Below are 25,487 nucleotides of genomic sequence, written 5' to 3' on the forward strand. Positions count from 1 at the left end.
TCATAGGAAACCACACAAGTAGACGTGTGTGTGTGTGTGTGTGTGTCTGCGTGTGTGTGTGTGTGTGCAAAGACAAAAGAAAAAGGCCTGGAAACGAGCTCTGAGTAAAGGTGTTACCCTTAGAGACAACTGCAAACACACTGGGGCTGGGGTCAGGAAGACCTCAGTTCAGGCCTCAGTCACTTACTGGCTATGTGACCCTAAGCAAGTCATTTAACTTCTGTTTACCTCAGTTTCCTCAATTGTGAAATGGAGATAATAATAGCGTCCTTCTCTCCCAGGGTTGTTGTGAGGATCAAATGCGATAATACTTGTAAAGAGCCTAGCACGTAGTAGATGCTATACAATTGCTAGCTGTTATCTGTTGTTGTTACACTGACAGAAGCAGAGAAAAAGGAATCTAGTACATGTAGGCTTCTTGTAATGTTGTATCCCTAGCATCTAGCACAGAATCTGGCATAAAGAAGATACTTAAAACATTAAATCGAACCAGTGACAAGAGAACCTAGCCTGAGAGCTTATCTCCCATGACAACTAATTGTAACTCCCTCCACAGGGGGAAGAAAAAAAGACAAAAGAAAGATGTCCAGGATGTGTCTGGTCAAACTGCCAGCCCCTCTGAGCCAGGGCCCTGAGTGCCAACTTTTCTCCTTCTTGTTGTCTGGTTTCCAGGTCCGTGTGTGTGGGAGGGAGGCCGGGCAGAGAACAGCACTTTTACCTCTGCTACCATCCTTCCTTTACGAGCTTGTTTTTCAACCACTGGCCTTGACCGGCCTTGTGGACCTGGTCTCTTTGGGAGGGCCATGCTCTGTTTCATTCCTGTCAGTGCAGGTCCCCCTTCTCTGGCCTCTTCCAGGAAGGCTTTTGTTTCATTTCCTCCCCACCCCCAAGCCCGCCTCCGCAGGCTGTGTGGAGCAGGCATCTTGCCACCTGGGTCTGAGGCCTTCTTTCTAGCTGCCTGCCCAAAGCCAGCTGCTTAAGGCCAGGAACTGATGGCTTACCTTGCTTGTGTGTAGGTGAGGCCCACTACCCTCCTGTGCGCTTCTTCTTCCATTCCCTCTCTTTTTTGCTGCAGCCCACCTCCTTCCTCTGCCAGTGTCACCAAAGCTCCTTTAGAAGTAGGGACACAGGGGACAGCAAACTGAACAGACTTTGGGCAAGGCAAAGGATTGCTGATTTAGAACAGAAAATTGAGTCTCAAGAATTTATACTGAGTGTGTATAGTCGTTTTCAGTCGTGTCCAACTCTACAACTCCATTTGGGAATTTACTTGGCAAAGATGCTGGAGTGGTTTGCCATTTCCTTCTCTGGCTCATTTTATAAATGAGTCAGGTGAGGCAAACAGGGTTAAATGACTTGCCCAGAGTCACACAGCTAATAAGTGTCTGAGACCAGATTAGAACTCATAAACATGAGCCTTCCTGATTCCAAGCCCAATCCTCTCTCTACCCATACTGAGTATAAGAGTGTGCAAAACGTTAAAGTAGGGGAGCGTTTATCACACTGGTATTCTGTACATTTATTAACACAGACTGAGATGCCATTAGCTGTGGGGGCTGTTCTGATTCATCCCATTAACTCATTCTGAGTTTGCAGTCCATTTATGGGGAAAAGAACATAGTATGGTGGAAACAGTAGAAAAAAACACTGGAGTCCGGAGACCTGGGGTCATGACTCAGCTCTTCCTCTTACAGGTTAGGTAAACTTGTTCAACTTCCTCTTGTCTATGTGTCTTGGTCTTCTTACCTGTAAAGTGAAGGCATTTGACTAGATATAATCTCCATCTCTAATTTCGGTGATTCTACTGATCCCGGGTCTTCTTCACATGAACTGTTATCTAGCTAAAAAGGATCATAGGTTTGTTTTAGAGTTGGAAGGTGTCTTCTAATCAAACTCTCCACCTGCCCCTTCACTTTACAAGAAGAAACTGAGGCCCAAGGAAGTTAAGTGACTTGTTCAAAGTTACACAAGTAGTGAGTGACAAAGGCAAGATTTGAACCCAGCTCCCCTGACTCAGGAGACAATGTTGTTTCCATTGTAACCATATTACTCAAGTATTTGACGACTGAATGAATGAATGAATGTACATGTGCCAGTTACTTTACTAATGAGTTTATAGTTATTGGATATTCCAACGGATCTGTGACCTCATCAGTTGGGAACTTTCCTCCACCAATGGCAATCACAATCCATTCATGCCTACCCACGTTGAGCTAGTCTTGTTCATTTTATTCTTAAAGTTTATCAAAGGTTGAAACATCACAAAGGGGCCAATGGAATACTCTGGCTGTCCATCTGTTGTTCCTCACACTCACCACCCATCTTCTCTTCTTGTCATACAATTCCTCAGTGAGATTCTTTCCTCCTGTTCTTGTACGGGGTTTGTTAGTTACATTTTGTAGCCTGCTCACACCTGCCATACATCACTCCATTGCTCACTACTTGACACTTGTCTTTAGATCTTTGGAAGCAATGGTATTTCATATCCCATTATGGTATAGAAACACTGGTAAAATATTGGCATTGAAAAGATAAGACTTTGCTCTCATGGGAAACTTGAGGTCCATTAAAAGAGCTATGCAATTTCTCAAAGACAATCCAGGCCACTCTTTTTCTTCTTTTCAACTCCGGACCCAGCTTATTGTCCATCAATACCATCTGTCTCAGACATCTTGGACGAGTTCTACAGGTTGTCCACCCAAATACATGTTGAAATCTGGGCCATAGGTGTTTTTCATCCAGTAGGTCTTTCCTGTGTAGATGAACAGGACAAACTCCTTTAAGTGATTGCATATTTCTCCCCAAAAGGACCTGAAATGCTTTGAGTTTTGAGGCAATCAACACTTTTCTGTCCACTGACAGGAACATCTGAAGGACTTCACCTTGAGAAATCTTTCCTCAACATGGACTCTGTGTGGGATGTCTTCCATTAATGGCACATTCCTTTGTCAAGAATACAACTCCCTGACCCACATATATAAAAATATTTATAGCAACTCTTTCTGTGGTGGCAAAGAATTGGAAATTGAGGGGATGGCTACCAATTGGGGAATGGCTAAACAAGTTGTGGTATATAAATGTAATGAAATACTACTGTGCTAGAAGAAATGATGAGCAAGCGGACTTCAGAAAAACCTAGAAAGACTTGTATGGACTGATGCTGAGTGAAGTGAACAGAACCAGGAGAATGTTGTACACAGTAACAGCCATGATGTGCAGTGACTAACTTTGATAGACTTAACATCTTCTCAGCAATGCAAGGATCTAAGACATCTCCAAAAGTCTCATGACGGAAATGTTATCCACATCCAGAGAAAGAGCTATGGAGTTTGAATGCAGATCAAAGCATACTATTTGCTTTTTTTCTTCTTCTATTTTGTTTTGTTTCCTCTTTCTTGTGGTTCCTCCTATTGGTTCTAATTCTTCTTTACAACATGACTAATGTGAAAATATGTTTAATAGGAATGCATATGCAGAGCCTATATCAGATTGCACACAGTCTTGGGGAGGGAGGTGGGAAGGGAAGGGGAGAAAATGTAAAACTCAAAAGTTTATGGAAGTGATTATTGAAAACTAAAAATAAACTAATTAATTAAAAAATACACCTCCCTGTTTTATGCCTTCTGATAATTATCAGAAGGTTTCTGTACAGGGTTGTTTCTGTTACTATATATTCCAAGGAAACCTAAAAGACCTTGATGAGTGAATAGAAGATACCTTGCTGTAAAAGAGAGTGTAAGTCAGTGTTTTGTTCTACAGATTCAAATGCTTTTTTCCTCATCAACAAACAAGTACAACAGGAATCTTCTACATCTATGAAATTCCATATTATTGGATCCAACCCATCATTCCAGCCTGCTGAGATCCTTTTTGGATACTTTTTCTATTATACAGCAAAATAGCCTCCCAAACTTATATCATCTGCAAATTTGATAAGTATGCTATCTAAGTCTACTTTTAAATCATTAATTAAAACAAAACAAGGGCCTGTAGCACTTGACTAGAGGCCTCCCTGTGTTGTTATCGATCTATTCTAGACAATACTCTCTGGGTCTGGAGACTGATCCAACTAACACAAGTTATCATCCAGTCCACATTTTGCCAAATATAAATGTTAAGCTCACCATCCTATATTTTAAAGAACTTGCCATCTTCCCCTTTGGGAAGGGAAGAACCAAAGGAAACAGTGGCTAAAGGAAAACCAAAGCTTCTTGAGAAGGAATATGGCTAGTTCTATGCATAAAGGCTATGGTAGGTACGGGACTTTCACCTGGGCTCTGGGCAACACAGTTGTGATAAGACATTTTTGTCTCATACAATTCTTTGTAATTTCTTCTGCAACTAGGCTCTTATCAGAGAGTTTATTTATAGAAACTCTGAACACTATTATTAGTAACTCCCTGAATGGTATTATTATTCCAAACTATGAGCCCCTGAAGGATTAGAGACAGAGAAAAGCATGAGGGCAGGGTCTCTGTGTGTGAGGTCAGCATGTATCTAGGTGGATTGTATTGTCCCCAATATAAGTATTCACCTCCCCCCCACCCCATCCCCAATACATTTTCTTTATGCATAGAATGTCCTCACCCTTACTACCCCATTCCAAATCTTAAGATCATAGATTTAGAGCTAAAAGGGATCTTAGAGGCCATTAAATTGAACCCTCTCATTCTACACATGAGGAAACTGAGGCACAGAGTAGTTTAAGGATCTGCCCATTAAGCTATTAAGTCTCTGGAGTATAATTTGAACCTGTCTTTCTGACTCCAAGACCAGTGCTCTTTCAAAGTAACCAAACTGTCTTGCTTAACCCCATCAAGGTTCAGCTCAATTTTCAAACTCCATTTGTGACCATCCCAGTCTTCATTAATCTCTACTCCTTTATCTGAGTTCTAGCAGTGATTAGAGTTTTTACTGAAATTTAGCACGTAATTGTTCTCTCATTGTTTCATTGGAGGCAACCTATGGCACAGAGTAGTCAAAAGAGCAGGCTTTGAGCTCTGAAAAGTACTGTCTCCTCACTTAATTTCCTTCAAAACTCAGCTCAGAAGATAACTTGTATGTGAGGCCTTTCATCATCCCCCAAATGCTAGTTTCTTTTATTATATATGTATATATATATACACATATACATGCACACATGCATACATACATACATATGTATATATGTGTACATATGTATGTGTGTGTACTTAAGTACATGATGTCTCGTCCTGATAGAATGAACGTAAGCTTTTTGAGGACAGGGACCACTTCATTTTTGATTTTATATCCCCAGTGCTTAGCACAGTCCCTGGCACATGGTGCTTAATAAATGCTTGTGTCTTTTCTATTCGTTTCCTACTTGGATGAATGTGGGCAAGTCACAGCTTCACTGCCACAGTTTTCTCCTCTCATTAAGGGGTTGGGATTCAATGATTCAAAAGGTTCCTTCTAGCTCTAACATTATATGACTCTATTGAAAACTCTAAAATGGAATAGTCTTTTCTCCTCAAAATTCTGACTATTTTGACTCCAACTACCAGCTCCCCCAAATTCATAAGAAGCAGGTCTAGAATTTGAGTGCCCCTCATCACCTCATCTGCCTTCAGAAACATGAAGTTTTCAATGAAGTAAATTAATAATTGTTCAAGAACTCTTCTTTTCAGCAGAAAGAACCATCCAACAGATGTCAAGAGAATTTCAGTCACCTGTCCCAGCACAGTGGCCAGGGTCAGCCATGGAACTGGTAGCAGCCAGATCAGTCAAAGCTCTTCTTAGGAAATCAGCAGGCTCAGCTTCAGCTGAACCACATCGTACCATTATTGACACGTAGGCAAAGCGTACAGTAGGGAAATTGAAGCACATTATGTAGTATCTTGCTCCTGGTCATTACTTGAACAGCCACAATTACGGAGTCTTTTGGAATAGTCAACTTTCGGGGGAGATTCTGATCCAGGTAAGTTTCCAGAATGTGGACGCAACATTTACTTATCTCTAAGGAATTTCCCTGTCATGGACATATCTCACAATACCTTGACTCATGGAAAGGTGGCCAGAGCAACTGTCTATTTTTCTGTGCATTTTTTTTTCTCTTCCTAGGGGTATCAAGTGTGCTGTAGCTAAACTTGGTATCTCTCTGATGGGTTGGGAATCAGCTTTCTAGTACAGGTGTGTCTATAACGATGAAGACTTCTTGAGAGATTCTTAGCTACATTCCTGATATACAGTTATCTAACACTGTGCACCATCAACCTTGAAGAATGTTAGAGAGCTCTAGGAGGAAGCAACATCACCTATGCTGTGGACATTTTTCCTCCTTTTCCAGGCTTATTAAGGACCACCATAATTACCCTTGAACTTGAGGTCATTTGGTGTTCCTACCCATGTGGCCTATGGCAAGTCATTTAATTGGATATCAAATGCCTATCAGAAATATTTCACACAAAGGTTTTTCCCAGTCAATTGCTTCCCTACTTATCCTACCTGCATTAATTTTATTTCTGAAAAAGCTTTTCAGTTTCATGCAATCAAAATTATCTGTTCTATCCTTGGTAATTGTCTCTATCCCTCATTATATTAAGAATTCATCCCCTATCCAAAGCTGTGAAAGGTATAAGATCTGCTTCTCTTCTAATTTTATGATATGCTTTTAATATTCATATCATACTCATTTTGAATTAATTACATAAAATGAATATTATTCTAAGCCTAATTTTTTCCTGACTGATTTTCATTTTCCTAACCATTCTTATCTCATAGGAAGCTCTTTCCCAGGTAATTTATGTTTTGGAATTTACCAAGCACTGAATTTTTGAGCTCCATTATTTATGATTCTAGGGGCAGCTAGGTGACACAGTAGATAGAAGGCCAGGCTTGGAGTCAGGAAGACCTGAGTTCAAATCTGACCTGAGACATTTATTAGCTCTGTGACCCTAGGCAAGTCACTTAATCCTGTTTGCCTAAATCTCCTCATCTGCAAAATGAGGAGAAGGAAATAGCAGACTATTTTAGTATCTTTGCCAAGAAAACCCCAAATGGGGTCATGAAGAGCTGGAAATGACTGAAACAACTGAACAACAATTTATGATTCTCTCTTATCTACTCTGCTCCAATGTCCTATTTTTCCTTTTTTTTTTTTTAACAAGTACCAGGTAGAGTTTGATGAGTGGAGGTACTATTCACAAGAACAAAGTCAATAAAAAAGAGGAAAGTGGATTTATTTAATAAATTGTTTTCTATGTCACAACACTTGGAATGATCAAGGATTTAGAAAATAGTTGTCACATGAATTGGATAGACTTTTCATCCACTTAAGATAATTGCAAAATAGAATGCATTTTCCATCTAACCAATAAGTTCTGGCCACCAAGAAGTCATAGCCAGGTTACTTGTCTTACATCATCAACTATGAAAAGTGAAATTTCCAAGAGAGATAGACATTTTACTCCACTACCTTGAAAAGTTAATTTCTCTGAGCCACTAGAATAAAAGCAATTATGGCTATCAGGACACATTAAACTTAATTCTCTCTAGATCAAAATTGCCCTTTCATTGGGGGTTTGGCATCCTATCACTGGAAGCAACATAATTGTAAGAACATTGAGAGACTAATTAACAAGGTGCAAATTGCAAACCTTCTGTACTCTACCAAACAGTCAATAATCATTTATTAAGTATCTACTATGTGCCAGTCACTGTGCTAAGTACTGGGAATACAAAGAAAGACAAAAGACAGTTCTTGCTCTCAAGGAGCTCAGTCTAATGGTGGGAGAGAAAAGCAGGCAGAAACTATGTACAAATAAAATTTATACAGAATAAATCAGATGCAATCTTAGATGAAAGGCTCTAAAATTAAGTAGAACTGGGAAAGCCTTCCTGTTGAAGGTAGATTTTTATCTGGGGTTTGAAGGAAAGCAAGAGTCAGAGATGATGAAAGACAGCATTTCAGGGATGAGGAACAGTAAATTGGGAGAGTGAGTTTTTTGAGGAACAGCAAGGAGGAAAGTGTTACTGGAATACAGAGTATTTGGGAGGGTGCTATAAGGTGCAAGAAGACTGGAAGGTGGTTTAGGGTTAGGGAGAATGACTTGGATGAAGATCCAGAAAAGGAAACTGAGGAACAGTCAAATAGGTAGGGTTTTTTGAAGATGAGGGAGACATGAGCATGTAATAAACCTGTACTTACCCTTAAAATAATGGGCCATGTTTTTCATACCAAAATTCTTCTTGAATGTTGATGTTGTATGGTTGTGAGTCATGGAATACTAAAGTCTCTGAAGAATCAGAAATGAGTATCATGCTGAGGAGAATGAAGAGGTGCATTGTAGGTATGAGAAAACTGCAACATATAACAAATAAGGAACTTCAAAGAAGAACTAGAAGAAAGGATTTCTTCAAAGAAAGGGATGATCAAAAAGGAAGATGGATCGGTCAAATGGCAAAAGCAAGGGAAAACAGTGGATGGTCCATGTGCTTCCCTGAAAATCACATGTTGCTAATTTCTATTATGAAATGTATGGAAGTATTTCCAGTATGGAAGACTTCCAGCACATTGGGTGGACCTTTTCTTGTGAAATTAAGGGACAACATGGACAAGACTTGGGCAAGAAGGGGAGAAATGCATGAGCTATGATCTACATCTCATCTACGTTAATAAGGTCACAGATTCATTTGAGTATGTCTTTATTATTTGAGTTTACTTTTTTCCCTAACAATGTCATAATAATTATGTTATTATTTTAAAACCTATCTCTGGTGACATAAAGAAAAATCATAGAATCTTAAGAATTCAAAAGGATCTTACACGTCTTCTAAATCAATGGTGTCAAAGTCACTGGAAACTGATCCCTACAGGTAGCATATTAACTTAGAAAATCACAAATTAACATTGTCTAAGTTGTATTATATGTTTATTTCTTTTGTTAAATATTTCCCAATTATTTTAATCTGGTTAAGGCTTCATTCCAGAGTTTTGTGGGCAGCATATTTGAGACCTCCGTTCTAGATAAACCCATATGTAAGTAGGAATCCTCTCTACAATATTACTAATTCATTTTCATTCAACTTCCCCTTGAAAATATCAAGAGATGAGAGCTCACTGCTGCCTGGGGTGACCCATTTCACTCTGGTATATTTGTAACTATTAGAGAAAGTTGGGAGTATCTATTCTGAGGCTAGGAAAGCTCTGGTAATAAATAGCATAGAGGTACATGCACAGTAGATAGAGCAATGGACTTGGAATCAGGAAGACTCATCTTCATGAGTTCAAATCTGGCCTCAGACACTTACTAGTTGTGAGACCTTGGACAAGTCACTTAACCTTGTTTGCCTCAGTTTCCTCATCTGTAAATGAACTAGAGAAGGAAATGGCAAACCACTCCAGTATCTTTGTCAAGAAAATCCTAATGGGGTCATGAAGAGTTGGAGACAACTGAAAATGACTGAAGTCATGAAACATAAGGGTTTACCACCTCAGCAAAGACTGAATAAAATAGTAAAAGAAAAAAAAGTAAAGGTGGGAATAAAAAGAGGTTTATATATATATATATATATATATATATTTTATATATATAGTCTGAAAGACTAAATGATTAGCGTTCAGGTTCAAATTACAAGATAGCAGAAGTGATGTCCAGAAGAAATTTACAAGGCTAAAGATATTTATTGAAAGTTCTCAGTATCCAGTGGTGATCAGGAGCTCCATAGTTTATCCTTTCCAGCAACATCATTCACGATAACCAGTTCTGAGCTGTCTTCCATCACTCTGAGGTATGCCACAAAAAAAAATCTATATTAAAGTTGTGTGCTAACAGACAGGACATTGGTTTGATGCTATTACCCACAGCACCCCTGAAAATGAAGATTTTTGTACATCAAAGGAGAATTGTAGATTAAAAAACATTGTCAGTGTCTCCCTCAAATTCCTCTATACAATCTGTACCTTAGGGAAAGACAGGGATCTGAGAGAAAGTTGTATCATGAGAAAAGTGACTTATGAAATCTCTTATCTGAGGCTGAGGGAAGGTGTGCAGGAGACGAGGGTCAATAGTACATGCCTAACACACTAGAGATTATGGACCCAGGCCTTCTATTTTGAAAGCCAAGACCTTTTTTATATGGACTTTGGGCCAACTAGGTGGCATAATGGATATGGCTCCAGAATTGGAGTTAGGAAGACGTGAGTTCAAGGTCTGACTGGGACACTTGCTATCTGTGTGGTCCTGGGCAAGACACTTAATGCCTGAGCCTCAGTTTCTGTATCAATAAAATGAGAATAAAAATAACAACCTACCTCACAGGGTTATTTTGAGGATCAAATGCAATAACATAAAGTGTTGTTCAGGTGTTGAAATGCTACATAAATGCTAACTGTTATAATTACTAGTTCTGAGGTTATAGACACTTGGAAGAGAAGTGCACATTGACCCACTAGCTAAAGAAATCACTACTAGGCAAACTCTTTGGAAAGTGTAAAGTTGCCTCTCCATTAAGTATTTGGAATTATTGGGTAGTATGTGGGCATTGGTTAATAAGCGTGATCTGAACAGAGGGAATTAATATTCTCACCCTACAGGAATTTATTCATAATTATGGATAATTGTGCTGAATTACCACAAGATGATTTGAAGCATTACACTAATTCGGGAGTAATAAAGCATGAATTACTGATGCAATCTAAAAAAAACTGTAGCCTATCAATCAACATTAGAACAGCAACAGACACAAGCTATGATCTCCCATTATTACTTTATGGTGCCATGATTAAATCTAGCCTACAATTTAACCTTTATAAGCCCTATAGGGCAGCAAGAGGTGCCAACCACCTTATCGTCTCCCACAAGAACAGAAAATAGATTTAGAGGCAAAAAGGGGATTTTTTTTCACCTAGGGCAAAAACGTTTGAGATACCACCTGCCTTACATCTCCAATGGTAGGGGGAAGGGAGAAGGAGACTGGGAGCAGCAACAGAGAATGAGATTGGTTGGGGAAGAGATGACTAGGATCCTAATCCTTCCATGGATATGGAAGAAGTACTTCTATAGACACAGAACTGCCTGACATGAAATTGCCTGCAAAGATTTCTTCAGCCTCTGTTCCCACCCCTCACGCAAGTGTAATGCCTTGGGACTCACTAAGTTATGACATCCTACAGATGGTACCTGTGTTATCTCAAAGACCCATGTTTTGTAGGCACTGCTCTATGGTGTCTCGTATCTAGCCTGATGAAGTACTGAGAATTTGGCCACTCAAGATGCCAGAGATTAAAGTCACTCCCTTGGGGGCTGGTCAGGACACAGGCCACAGTTGAATCCTTGTCTCCATTGCAGGCAAGAAAGTCATGTTGGATTGTGGGATGCACATAGGCTACAATGACGATAGACGCTTCCTAGATTTTTCTTACATTACCCAGAATGGAAGGTTAACTGCCTTCCCGAACTGCGTCATTATCAGCCACTTCCACTTGGACCACTGTAGGGCCTTGCCTTACTTCAGTGAGATGGTGGGCTACAATGGACCCATCTATGTGACTCATCCTACCAAGGCCATCTGCCCCATTCTGCTGCAGGACTACAGGAAGATTACTTTGAATAAAGAAGGGAGAAACTAGCTCCTTCACTTCACAAATTATCAAGGACTGCATGAAGAAAGTCGTGGCTGTCTACCTCCACTAGACTGTCCAGGCGGACGATGAACTGGAAATCAATGCCTACTATGCGGGGCATGTGCTGGGTGCTGCCATGTTCCAGATTAAAGTTGGCTCTGAATCTGCAGTTTACACAGGAGATTGTAACATGACTCTGGACTGGCGCTTAGGGGCTGCCTGGATTGATAAGTGCTGACCCAACCTGCTCATCACTGAGTTCACTTACACAACGAATATCCGAGACCCTAAGCGCTGCTGAGAGAGGGACTTCCTGAAGAAAGTCCATGAGACAGTGGAGAGGGCTAGAAAGGATCTCATGCCGGCGTTTGCTCTGGGCTGGGCTCAGGAACTCTGCATCCTATTGGAAACATTTTGGGAAAGAATGGACCTGAAAGCGCTCATCTCCTTCTCCACAGGCTTGACGGAGAAGGCCAGTCATTACTACAAGCTGTTCATCACCTGGACCAATCAGAAGATCCAGAAAACATTTGTACAGAGAAACATGTTTGAATTCAAACACATCAAGGCTTTTGCCCGAGCTTTTGCTGATTAACCCTGGACCAACGGTTGTCTTTGCAACCCCAGGCAGGCTGCATGCTAGGCAGTCGCTGCAGATCTCTATAGAGCCAGGAACAAGAACATGGTCATCATGCCGGGCTGTTATGTGCAGGGGACGGCAGGCCACAAGATCCTGAGTGGGGAGCAGTAGCTAGAGATGGAAGGGAGACAGATCCTAGAGGTGAAGATGCAGGTGGGGTACATGTCCTTCAGTGCCCACACCAATGCCAAGGGCATTATGCAGCTGGTCTGTCAGGCTGAGCTGGACAAGGTGCTGCTTACCCAAGAAGATGGAATTCCTAAAGCAGATGATTGAATAGGAATTCCATGTGAACTGCTACATGCCAGCCAATGGAGAGATGGTCACCCTGCTCACTCACCCCAACATCCCTGTGGGCATCTCGCTGGGCCTGCTCAAGAGAGAGATGGCCATGGAACTGCTCCCTGATGCAAAGAGGCCCAAACTCATGCACAGTACTCTGATCATGAAGGACAATAATTTCTGGCTGGTGTCCTCTGAGCAGGCCCTCAAGGATCTGGGCCTGACTGAACACCAGCTCTGCTTCACATGCCGGGTGTACATCCACGACACATGCAAGGAGCAGGAGACTGTGCTGCGTGTCTATAGCCATCTGAAGAGCATTCTGAAAGCTCACTCAGTCCAGCACCTGCCCAATGGCTCGGTCATGGTAGAGTTCATCCTCATCCAGGCCACTGCCCACTCGGAGGATCCAGGAACCAAGGTGCTGCTAGTCTCCTGGACCTACCAGGATGAAGAACTGGGCAGCTACCTCACATCGCTGCTAAAGAAAGGGCTCCTGCAGGCGCCCAACTGAGGGGCTGCAGCCAGGAGCTGCTCTCAGCCTGTTTCCTCCTTTCTTGGATGCTTCGGACATGCTTTGGAGGGAGGGACCAGGGGTCTTGGTCCGGCCATTTCAGGGAGGGGCTTGTGTGCCGTTTGAGCAGATAGCAGCAACACGGTCTTCTGGTCTATGGCTGAAGCAGGGAGCTCTAAGGCTCTCAGCCTTAGCCCAGGTCCACACAAGGCTGCTCACTTCAGCACTGGATGCCCTAGTCCTTACACGTGATTTTCTAGGCCACACTGACTTCCCTTTGCCTGGTGGGGATTTGAGGCTGACTCAGTCTCCTCAGCTAGCTTGTCAGCTCTGTGAGGGCATGGACTGGGTTTTGTAGACCAGTTCCAACTCCCCTCCCCTCCAAATGCCTAGAACAGGGCTCAGCCACTGGAGCCTGCCATTAAGGACAAGAATTAAAACAAACAAAGCTTGGATATCCTTCAAAAAAAAAAAAGATCTCTTCAAGGCTCAGACCCTCTGGAAAGAGAGTTTGGGCTGCTCTGAATACTCTAAGTATCATAGAATCATAGTTCTAGAAATGAAAGGGACCTCAAAAACCATTTAGTATAATCCATTCATTTTACATATGAAGAAACTGAGGCCCAGAGAGGTTAAGGGTTTTGTCCAACATCACAAGAAAGGGCTGTGTTCTTATGGGCCTCATTTGTACTGGTTAGGACCCTAAAGGCACCACTGTTGAGACTCTGTTGAAAGAATAAGACTTCTCCAAGGAGAGAGAATTGCTTTTTTTCCACATGGAGTGTTGTTCAAGGAGACAAGTCACTTTAGACCCCCTGGGAATTCTGGGTAGTCAATGTCACTCACTAGTCACTCACTAGTGCACAGTGTTGTGTAATAAAAATGGAGTCTGCAGGGCACCATGTCCCAACCTACCACTTTTCTCCCAAACTCAGCTTTCCATGGAGAGTGGTCTATTCCCATCCTCTCTGAGACTGGAACATTGATCTTTCACTTTACTTGAGGGCTATACTTTCCCCTTCACTCTCTGAGGGGCGGCTAGTAGAGCATCATTGGGCATGGTTTTGCTAAATGGACAAAGCATGCCTCACAGGAGCCCAGCCTGAGCTGGCACCTGATTCCAAGCCCTGTATGTCCTGGTCTAGTTACATCAATGTGTAGAACCATATCCTGGAAGGTTCTAGTTCCGCTCCAAGAGGGTTGTTTTTCTTTAGCTGTTTGACAGTGGTGAACCATCGGCACATGAGTCCCATGAATGTACAGAGATTCCAGTTCAAAGGAAACACAAGAAGAAAAGATTGCCTCTTGAATCAGAGATATCATTCAACCAAAAGAATACTCCCAGTCTTTCATTTTTTCTAAGTGAAATGTCCTGGATTATGGAATAAACTGAGAAAGCTGTTTACTCTGAAATAGTTGTTCAATCCCTTGGTATTTCCTATAGATATTTATAAAACACTTTAAGGTTTACAAAATGTTTTACATATATTAGCTCATTTGATTTTCACAACAGTCTGTAAGGCTGGTGGTGTTATTATTATTATTCCCATTTTATGGATGAGGAAACTGAGGCAGAGAGATATTAAGTGAGTTGTCCAGTGTCACAGAGATGTTAAGTATCTGAGGCCAGGATCAAACTCAGGTCTTTCTGACTCCAAGTCCAGCCCTCTACCCACTGCATGTTTTTAGCATGTGAAATGTCCTAGAAATGGAACAATCAAATTGGGAAAAGAATTTAGAGGAAGAAGTGATTAATCACTCCTGGTGGAAGAAATTGGAGAAGATTTTAAGAGGAAAATGCCATTTGAACCAGGCCTTGCAGTTGGGTGAGATTTCAGTAGGCAGAGATGACATTGTAAGGTTGGGCATTATAGACAGAGAGAATAGCATGAGAGAAGGCATAAATGTCAAGGGCAAAAGTGAGTTTGGCTAAGAGAGAAACATAATGGAGATAAATAGGAGAAAAAACTGGAAAGGCAGAATGGAACTAGATTGTAGTAGGTTCTGAATGCCATGGTAAGAAGTTTCAATTTAGTCCCAAAAGCATTTATTAAAAGTCTATTTTGTGTGAAGCACAATGCTAGACACTAAGGAACACAAAGATGGGAATGTCAAATAGCCCCTGTGCCCAAGGACCAGTCCTTCCACAAGTGGATACAGATGTAAATAAGTACAATATAATTTGAAGATTGCAATAACATTAACCAGAGAGTTCACAAGATCATAGATTTCTGACTGGAATAGTTTTTAAAGGCTATTGAATCTGTCTCCTCTAAAGTCTGGAGGGACTAAACAATATTTCCAAGGTAAGGAGTAGCCAAAGTAGGCTTTAAACTTAGGTCTTCTCATTCTTGAACCATTGGCTTTTCCCACTGTACAATATCATGGTACGTGAAGTTTAGCATTAAAAGAATCTAAGGATTCTAAGGAACAAAAGTAGAGGGAGAACATTGTAGGGATGTGGGACCATCTTTGCAAAGGTATAGAAACAGGAAATGAAGTAATGAGTTTTGAAAAAAAACAGATAGTAGGTTAATCTGGCTAGAATATAAAGTGCAGGAAGAAAAGCTCCTTGAGGGCAGAGATTGCCCTCTTTTTGCTGCTTAAAAAAAAAAAAAACAACTGACTTAGAAAATATGTCATAGAGAGATAATTTAAGAATAGCTGAACTCCCTACAAACATGATTTTTTAAAAAGTTTGGACACTATTTTTCAGAAAGTATAAATTTAATGTGTCTATCACTATTAGCGTCAAAGGACAAAGTGAAGTTAAGAGAATATACTGATCACTGCCTGAAAAGAACTCCAAAAGGAAGAGTCCCAGGAATTTCATAGCTAAAATCCAGAGCTCCTGTATCAAGAACCAGTACTACAAACATTCGGGAAAAAAAAAAACAATTTAAGTACCATGGGATCACAGTCAGTGTCCCACAAGACTTGGCAGCTTCTATATTTATTGAAAGGAGATCCTGGAATACAATATTACCAAAGGTAAAAGACATAAAAGCACAACCAAGAATAATTTCCCCTAACAAATATAATCCTGCAGGGATAAAATAGACCTTTAATATACTAGAAAACTTTCAAGAATTTCTGATGATAAAACAGTCTGAGTAAGAACCTTTAAATGCATAACTTTTAAAAACATAAAAGGGGTAAGAGAGCAGGGAATGAATTAAAAAAGGTTTTGCGAAGGAGAAAGTATCTAATCTGAGCCTTCAAGGATACTAAAGATTCTAAAAGGCAGATGTGAAGGGGGTGCATCTCAGACGTAGGGGACAATCTCTGAAAAGGCATAGAAAGAGGAGACAGTATGTTGAGTTAAATTTGAGGACTCTCAGAAGTATGAATGGCATACAAGAAAATAACGTGAAATAAATATGAAAAAGTAAGTGGGAGCCAGATTTTGGAGACCTTAAAATTCAGGGCCTAAAGGAAAAAGGATCAAGATATGAGCAGTGGAGGAATGTGGCGAGTGTCTTTCAAAATACTAATTCCAAAGTCATGTTCAGGATGGATTGGAGGGAGAAAAGACTGAACAAGCAGGTAGATCAATAAGAGTATATTGTAATAGGCCAGGCAATGGAAGTCTGAACTAGAGCTTTGGGGTGTGAGTAGAGAAAAAGGGAATGATATAAGAAATATCACGGAAATAGAAACATCTAAAATGACAACTAATCTGATGTGAGGATCAGAGAAAAGGAAAGTGTCAAGGCTGAATCTGAGGTTATAAACCTCAAAGACTACAAGGGTGGAGATATTTTCAAAAGAAACAGGCAAAATGGGGGAAGGGATTATAGAGTCAGAGATCTAGAACCAAAAGGGACGTCAGAGGCCATCAATTCCAACGTCCTCATATTACATGGGAAGGCTGAGTGGCTTTCCAAGGACCACACAGTTAATAAGGATGAAGTGGTCTACCACATTCCACTGTCTCATGATAATAATAAGTTTGAAATATCAATGAAGAATCTGCATAAATAATTCCAGGAGGCAGTTGGCAACGAAGGACTGAGATTCATGAGATATATGTGGGTCAAATTTAAATATTTGGAAGTCATATGCATTGAAATTATAATTGAACATATGGTGGCTGATAAAATCATTAAGTTAGAGATAGAAAAGAAAAAAGACTCCAAGCAGAGCCTTCTGAGGCTTACATGATTAGTGGGTGATAGTATGGCTGATGATACAACAAAGACTGGTAAGGAGCGCTCATACATAGAGGAAGAAAACCAAGTCAGAACAGCATCACAGAAGTCAAGGGAAGAGAGTGTATACAAGATAGGAGGAGTCATCAATAGTATGAAAACAACAGAGAAATCAAGCAGAATCAGGACTATAAATGGTCATTGGATTTAGTCATAAAGCGATTGTTGGTAACTGCGGAAAAAACATTTTCTTCATTAGAACTATGAAATCAGCAGCCAGATTTGAAGCAACTGAAGAGTAGGAGGTAAGGACATGAATGCAAAGAAGAGAGACAATTCTTTCCAAGAGATTGACTGTGAAAGAGAGAGAAGATATTGAATAGTTTGAAGGGATGGCAAGGTCAAATGAGCTTTGGTATGTGAAAGGAGAAATATGTTTTAAGGAAAGGAAGGGATTTTAGGGATTAAGAAGACCTGGGCGTGTTTGTGGATAAAAAAGAAAGAGCCAGTGGATTAGAAGTTAAAGGTGCAAGAGAAAGTGGGAGATGTTGATGGTGATGATGATGGGGCAAGATGTGAGAAAATATGGTAGGGCATTTCTCAGATCTATGCCTCAAACCTTTCCCACAAGGGAAGGGCTTTAATGTCACCCCCCCAATCTACAATGCGATGGAGTTCTAAGTCAAGGTAGCCCAGAAACAGAGGTCAATCAATAATTTATGTGCCATAAACAGGGAAATCCAAGAAATCTTTTTTTTTTTACAAGAGGCCCCCAGAAAACAAGACTGGAACTGAAGTTCTCTGCCCCACAAAGTGAAGCAGTATGAAAAGAAGGCACAAAGACTGGAAATCTACCTATCTCCAAAGAACTATGAAAGTTAAATGATGTGAGGCATTTATTTACCTAAATAGAGTACAAAACAACAGTAGACAGTCCTTTAAGTAAACTGGAGAGCCATGGGAAGAAAATGCTAAACATCAAGCATACAGTGAATGTAGAAAAAAATGTTCTTGACCTTTCCAGCATGAGTCAAGCTTCACAGATATGTATATAAAAGAATCAAAATCACATACCTTCCTAGATCGCAAGAAGGGATAGTGAGTCTTAGAAAAGAATACTTTTCTAAGAGAAGTGGTCAGTACCATGGCCAGCAGCTGTGATAAAGCATGTGGTAGCTAGCTGATTCACTACCAGGGTAGTAGTTAGCAACAGAACTTCTCCAACTAATCTTCACTGTACCTCCTTTGTAGTGACTTGTGGTGACAACATTGCCTGGCATATTTAAGGATTGTTAAATTTTATTAAACCTCCTCCAGCACCCACTTAGCTAGATAAGCAACTTTGGTATCTTATAGAATCACAGAACTTGAGAGTTATAAGGGTCTTCAGTAGACATCTAGTCCAACCCAAATAATTTGGTTTGGTAAAGGAGGTACCACTGCATAGTTGAGGCATCTAGAAAGAGAAATTTCCCTTTCATGGGTGTGTTTCTGTGTATTTTCTCTCTGTGTTTCCATCTTCTTTTCTTGCACTAATAAACAAGGAAGCAATTTTAGTATTTATGTATTCTTTCCCCCAAATATCTGGTGTCTTGTGAGAGAGCTTCATACCTTCCTCAAGCATCAAAGGGTCAGTGTCAGATAAGGTCTGAATTTGTGTTGAGAAGACCTTGTAGAAACAGCTTTAACTACATTTCCAATATAGTCCTGCCCCGTCATCTTAATGCAAAATTTTCTAAACTATGAGGTATGCTCTCCTGAGGAGATATGAGATCGTTTAAGGAAGGTCAGAGGCAATGGTTAAAATTATGAGATTTTCTTAAGTACAGCTGTTGCATAAATTCATCACTTTTAAAAATTAAAATTAATGTTTGAATCAAAGTCAACAAAAGAGAGAATTACTACAACAATGATTATAAAGCAGCAATTATTTGATGTAGTATGTGCCTGTGAGGTCAAATCTGAGGTAGCATATATTGAATCTTGACACATGAGTGATATTCCACCATCATTATCAGTTGGCATCAGCTTGTGAGTTGTGTAACCATGCTGTTTTCTGCTTTTAAATGTGAAATGTATAAATTCAGAGTTAAACCATCTGGGTGGAAATATAAAGTACCTAAATAACTATTGTCTTACTCAACATGATTCAATTTGGTATGTACAATGTAATAAGCAAATTAAAAAATAAAGAAACCTGAAACTGAAACCTGAAAATTGAAATAACCCAAGAACAGTATAACCATTTGAGATTTGTAGCAATTAAATTTAAATTTAATGGTCTAAAATTATTATGGTTTCTAATTTTTCAGAATTGAAATTATATACCTTCATGATGGACAAATACGTAAGTGAAATACATTTGAATACAAAGCATATGGCAGTCTTTCTCTCCATTGAAAACAATTATTGTTAATTCAAGTGATATAGTAGACTGAATTTTCTTGATTGGGCCTTTCAACATTTTTACTTTCTGTTTCTGTAACTCCAATATTTTTGTTGTGTTTATTGTCTTTGCTTACTTTAGTTTCAGCTGCTCCAGTGGATATTCTCTGGATTCAACCCAGTTGAGTCAATTTGCATGTGATTTATCAACCAGCTTATCAATAATTGCATGTAGTATCAATGTTTTTCCTCTGGAATAAGATTTTTTTATGCAGCAAATCTATAGGCAACTTTATACAATGAAAGCCATCCTTTGGATGTCATATGTGTGGACTGGAGAAATGGTTTCTTTATTAAAGGCATCTAGTTTTCTTTGGAATAATGTCCTTGTTTTACTTTGGGAAAAATGCTTTAACATCAGCATAAATCCTTAATAAATTGAAATGACATATTGAAGGTATATATGCAGAATTAATTGGCAAGACAAGAGAATATTTCCAGAGAAAATTAGATTCATATGCAAAGCAGATTTGAAGGGCTCTACTTGGAGATAATACAGAGGGGAAAAGAATTACCCATATGTCTGAAGACATTTGTGATCAATTAATCAAAAAACAATAATCTTTATTATCATTCATTGCAAGAGAATGAAGCAACACATGCAGTTAAGGATGTTCAGTTGATATCTGTACAATATGTTGTTGAAGATGATGTTAAGAAAAAATTCTTACTTTGCAAACCAATGATTACAATGCCACATCAAGTGAAAATTTCAACATATTTTACATATGTTTTAATGAAAATTACATAATGTGGAATTGTATTAGATTTTGAAGCAATAAATCTCAGCTGATCAAAAATTAGGATTACAAGCAGTAAAATGTGCCCTTTCATACAATTTTGATGCATTACACACTTCACAATCACTTGAATATTAAAAATATATGAGTGAAACAAGTACTTACACACATATATGAGTGGCACAGGTACAAAAATATATGAGTCACACAGGTACATACAGTTTTTCAAGTTGTCATGAGAAAAAATAATTTTATTTTTAAAAAACAATTAAAAAGAAGACCACAAACTTTTTAACAATATGGGGGTAGAGCACAGAGCTTTTCTAATTTATTGTAAAACACTTTTTACTTTGGAGAGTGTTTTAGTTAACAGAAAAGATTGCCATTTCTTCTTAGTGATAACAATAAAAGTGAAGCAGGCATATTTCATTTTAAAATTTTCATCCTGAAATTTGCATGTTTAATGGTAGATTTTTAAATGATACTCTAAATAAATAAGTGCAAGATTTTCAAATCTACACTTTGATCCAGAAAAATAATGACTTAATTCATCAAAAAATGAGAGCTATAGATAATACATTTACAAAATCAGGCTTCTTATAGTTCCTAATTTTTTAAAATATCTGTCTTGCAAATGAAATAAATATTTGACTAGTTTACAGAGGCAATTACTATTTTATTTTAAAATTTTAAATATAATTAAATATTAAATGGATAGGGAATCCATTTGCATGGACGAATAGTTAACAGATTTCTCTTATAATAGTATGGTGAAACAAGCCCTTAAATTTGAAATTCTTATTATGCTACAGGTAAATAAAGAGCTCTCTGGTCTACCTAAAATACTTTTTTGTTATCATTTGTAATGTCATATTGTTATAAAATGGGATTTTCTGATATAATTATTATAAATACAAAATATCAGACTCAATTAATGGTTGAAATTATTTACAAGAAAAATATAATAAATGAACCTATGTCTTGAGAAACTTGACAATAAAAAATAAGACCACTCATAAAAAATAATTTTATTTTGGTTATTTTACAAGATATAAATATGAAGATATAAAGAATTTGATCAATAAATTCCTTTATATTTTAATATTTTGATTTTACATTGTACATTTTTAATTGTACATTTAAGATTTGTTTGTTATAAAATTGTGGTAAGTTAATAATTTTATCCTAGCAAAATGTAAGTTATGTGATTTTTTAAAAGTCATGTGTTTTTATAATTTAAATGTAGATATGAGTATCTACAATGAGTTCAAAGATTGTTTTATGAAAAATGAGAGAAGGGCATAAAAGGGGCATTGCTACATAAAATTTGAAACCTACTACCTTACAAGCATGTTTAGAGAAATCAGAAATGAGACCCATGTCTTTGTTTCTCCTCTAGCACGATGACTGGGAGGCTATCCTGGTATTAGACAATCCATTTTTCAGTAAGAGCTGAGTCTGTAATGGAAAGCCAGTTCAGATACTGCCTGGCTTCATGTTTTCTGAGACTTTGTCCCTTCCATTCTAAGATTGTGTATGAGAACCCCAGTCATGGCACTTCCACCAACATGATGGAAATGTCCCTTCCCTACCCTGTCCTTCTGGAAGGCCTAGTACAGGTTCACCAGCTCAGCATGTAAGTATAGATATTGTGGTCTGTAACCTTCAGGAAAGCATCTCAGCAGAAGTGACCTGTTCAGGTTCTAGTGATAGCCTACCCAGGGACAGTAGCAACTGTCACAGCTGTAAGTCAGGGTTTGAGAGCTGGAACATACCTCTTAGAAATCCCTATTTTCCTTCAAAGCTCAGCTCAAATGCCACCTCCTTCCTTCACGAGGCCTTTTCTGATTCCTACCTCCCCACCCCAGCTGCCAGAGCCCTTCCCAGCAAATAACTTTGCACTTATTTTTATATGTTTTGCATACTCTTATCTACAGATCATCTCCATCAATTGAATGTAAGGCCCTTAAGGGAAGGAATTGTTTCACTTTTGTCCTTGTGTCCACGAAGCCTAGCATAGTGCTGAGTATATAGTAGACACCCAATAAACACTTATTGATTGATTGATAACAGGGTGTATTATGCCTGAAAGAATAGAAAGAATATGTTGTGTCTGTGCGTGCATACATGTGTAGGCATGCGTGTATATGTGTACTGACAATATACATAAGAAGAATGCCAAGCCAACACCATGAGAGGAGGGGGCCACTAACCTAATCAGAAAATGTGATCCCCTAAGGAATGATAGTGCCAGCTTGCCCATAATCTACGCTTCCAATGCAATGCCTATAATCTTAGAGCAAGACAGTGCCAATGAGTTTAGAGTAGGAGGAATAAAAGAGAAATTTTAAGTACACAAGGAAGCTCTGAGATTGGACAAAAGAGTGCTAGCCAAGAAATCTAAGTATTCCACATTATGGTCGTATCAGTTTCAACAGGACCAGCACTTCTAATGCAGTAGCCCTGGTCACTTTGTCTGGTGGCACAGGCAATAGTTACTTATGAGAGAACAACCAATAGCATGGGAATAAACCTTTTGTTTTTTCCTGGTTACCATCAAAGTGTGAGACCTGGAACAAAGGCCAGGGCAGACTAGGCGAGCCTAAGTTCTGCCAGTTTTGGTTCTTCAGAAAATTATGGCACTCACAGCTTAGCATTGAAATGAGTTTGCAATTTTATAGGAAGACTGCTCCAAACAGAGAAGACCCTTTGAGAGGAGAATTAGTATGGCAAGAAACCATTTCATTGACTTGGGGTGGAAGAATATAATTCAAGCCAACTATTTTGAGAGTGGTCAATATGATATCCACAAGGATAGTGTTTGCCCATTTGTGGCTTAAGAAATGCATCCCCTGACTCTATTTGATTTTGGGTGAATGCACTTCCCCCAAACCTGGGTCGCATAGGTGAGAAATAAATCCTTCTCAAGACTGTATTATAACAGCTTACTTGGAAATATAACCTAAATAAGTTGTCTTCCCATGAACATGAGAAGTGTCTAGAAAATAAGGCCTTTAACTTTGACCACCTGTGGCAGATACAGAAAAAAAAAAGAATTCACCACTTCCTATCTTGCCACTATAAGGGTGGGATTAAAACCTCCCCACATCATTTTAATTCCACCTTTCGGGAAGTGAAAACAATTGATCAATCAGAAGACCTTAGACTGAAAGTCATTGGATCCAAGTGAAATAACATCAGACAGAAAGTTTCTTCCAATAGTCTGAAAAAAATTGACCCTGACCAGGAATCATCTGTAAAATTTAAGTGCGTTGAGAGGTGCATTGTTCCAAAATTGGAGCAAATTTTGGACTTTCTAGCACTGCACTGAAGGAGGAGGGCCTTCCAGGGATGGAAAGAAGGAGTAGTCTCAGCATTAACTTTGACCAGATCTCTCTCTTCACATTCGTCTTTTGGCCTGAGCATTGCTTTGTAAGTTCCAAAGGGTCTGGACAATTCTGAACATTCCATCTTCCCATTGGGGTCTTAACTGGTATACCAGAAGCTTGCGGTAGTGTATGCATCAGTAGCCAAGACTAGATGGAAACAGATTTATTAGCAACTTCTTGAGTACCCCATTAATGAGCACCCCACTACTGCTCTCTAAACTTGAGTCGACTTCCAACTTCAGCTCTGCATGTATGTATGAAAGAGTCTGGCACAGAATTCTAGGGAGGAAGTTTTGTGCCAACTGTTTTTAACATACCGTCTTAGTAAATACCTCTTTCTAAAATCTATTTTAGGCTTGCTGACTAAATTATTCTCAACTGATAATGCTGTAGGGGAGGGGAAGTACAGCTATGGAGGTTGAAGCCAATGGAAATAGAGACATGTTCTTTGATTCTTCAAGAATAACCCCGAGACTCTGAAAGGAGATGTATCTGGCCTAGCTCTTGGTATGCAACTTGTCAATGAAATGGGAGTTAGGAGAAGAATCCTCTGACTATACCCATCTTATACATTACTCCTCCTTTCCTTCCTCCTCCTCATCATCACCACAGCTAGCATTTATATAGCACTTTGAGGTCTGCAAAACACTTTACAAATATTATCTTATAATATCCTCGTTCCAATCCTGGGAAGTAGATACTATTATTATCTCCATTTTACAGATGGAGAAACTGAGTCAGGCAAGCAAAGCATGGAAAATTAAGGAATTAGGATGGTACTATGTAATTAGAGCTGGATTTTGAATCAGAGAGGAAGTGGGTTTGAATCCTGATGATAACTGCATCTGTGACCTCAAGCAAACTGTTAGCCTCTCCAAGACACAGCTTCCTCAAATATAGAATGGAGTTAGTTGATCAAGGTGACTCCTAAGGTCCCTTCCAGATCTAAATCTATGATTGTATGATTATCACAATCTTCAAAGGCTTGAAACTGAGTTTGCCTAAAGGGCAATGGAGAGATGAATGGTGGTGTTCATCAAGCTACAGCATGCTGCCAATGAAGAATTTAGCAAAAGAAATGACATAAAAGATATCATCAGAGGGATAGATGATTGGGGAAAAGAAGAGCTGGTTACAAGAAAGAACTAGGAAATATTAGAAATCATATAGGCTTTATTGGTATCTGTAAAATATTAGATCTAGAGAAAAATGCAATGCATGTTGGGTTCCTCCCCACCCAACCTTATCCCCACCCCTATGTATTATCTATGGGAATACATAGATGGGAATAGCACAGGATGAACAATTATATAGGGGTTGCAATTTGCATTAGTGGAGAGAGTATCCACCTAGAAGAGATCATATATCCATAGAAATATCAAAGCATAAAGCAATAGAGAAGTAGATGGTGATTAATTAATCAATTAGAATTTATTCATCACCTAGAATGTGCCAGACTACTAAATAATCAAAACCAAATGTCACAAAATTGTTATTTTAAAAAAAGCCAGCCCCTCACCCCAAGAAGGGATATGGGAAGATATCTTACCCCATTCCTTTGCAGAAGTTGGGAAGAGAAAAGCATGTGGGTGTGGAACAATAGATATGTATATAAATACATACATACATACACACACAGACACATATCTCCTTGTCCATCTTCTCCTTCTCCTTCTCCTTCTCCTTCTCCTTCTCCTTCTTCTTCTTCTTCTTCTTCTTCTTCTTCTTCTTCTTCTTCTTCT

General features: G+C 39.1%; 1 pseudogene; it reads left to right on the top strand.

Moving 5' to 3' along the window:
* Positions 1-11,233: 11,233 nt before the first annotated feature.
* LOC114039195 lies at positions 11,234-13,020 on the top strand (annotated as a pseudogene).
* Positions 13,021-25,487: the final 12,467 nt, after the last annotated feature.

Source organism: Vombatus ursinus, unplaced genomic scaffold (genome assembly GCF_900497805.2).
Source record: "Vombatus ursinus unplaced genomic scaffold, bare-nosed wombat genome assembly UNPS02011700.1, whole genome shotgun sequence".
Taxonomy (NCBI): Eukaryota; Metazoa; Chordata; class Mammalia; order Diprotodontia; family Vombatidae; genus Vombatus; species Vombatus ursinus.